This window comes from Gavialis gangeticus, unplaced genomic scaffold (assembly GCF_001723915.1).
Source record: "Gavialis gangeticus isolate Ggan-Ray unplaced genomic scaffold, GavGan_comp1, whole genome shotgun sequence".
NCBI lineage: Eukaryota > Metazoa > Chordata > Crocodylia > Gavialidae > Gavialis > Gavialis gangeticus.
Window position 1 is genome coordinate 56,640,077 of NW_017729033.1, and position 2,568 is coordinate 56,642,644.

Sequence of the window (2,568 nt, forward strand, 5' to 3'; positions counted from 1 at the left end):
ATAGTTCTCCTTAGTGATGACCCCTCCTTTCCATTGGGAAAGTTATTTAATTGGCATCACTATATAGTTACCATCATTAAAAAGTAAGCATTTACACACAGACCATGTTGGTCCAGCCTTCCCTATAACAAAATAAAGCACACGTGCAACATTTCATATTCAATTATGTGGCCATGATAGGTAAATGCTGACTTTTCACAGGTGACCACTTTAACTTGTTACTCTGTTTCCAAGGTTGAGTTAATGCTATTGTTACCTTAAGAATGATTGCATTTGTTGAATTTTATGGCCTTAGGCCCCTTATCTCTACCAGTTCCTATTATATCCTATTTTAAATTTGGGGCCAATACGTATTACATTTCTCTACAGAATTTTCCACATAATGACCTTGGCTGCTTGTAGGAATAGACTGTAAATGAGATGTGGCATCATAGTTATGAATATCCAGGGTAAAATATATTTAATAAATATGCAAATAAGTCTATCTTCTCCAGTGGAAAATGATGTGTAAAAATAGCAAAGATTCACTTTAAGCTTTTATTCCCTCCAAAAGGTGTGTGAGCCTATATGTCTGTATATGCACAAACACAATATATATGATGACTTTAGGAAGCTCAATAGTAATTAAGTCTACCTGCAAGATATAGAATAATTTTCTATTTTCATCTGCATACATACACTTATCCATATTAGTATAAAAAATTGAAAGATAATTACCTAACGTTTTAGAATAATAAGGAAACTTATTCTAAGAAAACTGACTAGAGCTGAAGCTGTGTCTTTTGCCTTACCTTATCATAGAAAATTATTTTGAATTCAGACCCAGGAGCAATGAATTTAGGAGGTGGAACATGTTGTGTAAAATTTAGAATGGACAATACTATTCCTGGCATTGGATAGACATCCTCAAATGGCTAGCCAAACAACTTGTTCTCTGACTTCAGGAGACCAAAACAAAACCAAACAAAAATACAAACAAAAGTAGCCCTTCCCTCCTTCACCCTGCTTTCTCACCTTTTACTCACATACACGCTTTCTGAAATAGTGTGAGACAATCAATTTGTGATTTCTTCACTGGCTTAACCCCCCGCCAACGATTCAGTGTCTAGGACACCTGTGGAGGACTTAGGAAACCTGGCTTCAACTTCCTGTTTTGCCTTGGACTTTGTCTGACCTTCAGTGATCAATATATTTTTTTCTTGTCTCCATTCCCTATATGTAATGTAGGACACAGTGGGTACATCTACATGAGATGCTACATCACCATAGCGACAAGCTATGGTGACATAGCTTGTCACTACAGTGACATACCATCAGTGGGCACAACTTGTGATGCTGACATTACATCCATGTAGTGTCTAAAAATAACTGCACTGTCGATATTGCAAAATACTAAATGACTACATGGTACCAAATGCACAGTCAGGGGCACATGTAGTTGCACCCAGTGTTTCCCTCACTACAGAGGTATATTGTATCTAGGGACAGAAATGACACATTAACTGGTATAATCGAACAGAACATGATATAAACTTGTGAGAGAACAGAGGTTCAGTGCACAAAGACCAGTTTCAAATAGCAGAAAATGGTTTCAGGTAGATCTGGATGGATATAGTATCAGAATGAATCACTTTAGGTTAGACCAGTCTGTTCTTCTATTCCAGATCCCCTCCTAAAAAAAGTTAAGACGCAGTCCCCCAGCATCCCAGGATGCTTTGATCCCCCACCCCCCTGCTAACCTTTCCTCATAGATCAGGCAGTCTAGCTTCTGCCCCAGCTCACCTGCTCCAGCCCAGCTGGGGGCCCCCACCCCTGGGCTGTCACAGAGCTAAGGCAGCAAAGCTCCTGCTCTCCAGCTCAGCTGGTGATGGCACAGTGGGGAATGGACCCCTGCCTTGGCCCATCCCAGCCAGGGTCTTAACAGCAGGAGGGAAGCCCCTGTAGTAGGACTCCCCCCGCCACCCGTCACCCACAGTCCAGTTCCACCAGGGTGCCATTGCTCTAGCCCTGCACCCTCATTGGTTCCTCATCACTCAGCCATGGAGGGGCAACTGGGGGGGGACTGGGTTACAAGAGGGGGAAAGGCCCCACTTTAGGGGCTTTCCCCTCATCTACTCTGCAGACCCCAACTATGGGGGGCAGGATGAGAGGGAGGTCTGTTCCCCCCACCACCCATCCCACTGTGACTGACAGGAAGGGGCCTTGTGAGGGGGTGAGGCTGGGGCAATTGCAGCCCGGCAGAGCTAGGAAGAATGCAGAATCACCCCTTGCCTTCTGGCCTTGGCCAGTTCAGTTATCTGCCTGTCTTGGCCAACAGAAGAGTAAACATGAGTTCTATTCATTACTGGTTCAATCTACACAGCTTAGAGAAACCTGCATAGTTTTGATCAATTCTTCCTTGGGCTTTTTGACTGTCTGTACTTAGCTTGTGAGTATAAATGTACTAAAAAGTTTTAAGGTATTCAAATATTATACTGATGAGAGCATTTAAGTATCTTAGATATGGAATTTCTGGCAATATTTCAGTATTTTGGAAAACTAAATTAGAACAAGTGATCAACAATTCCA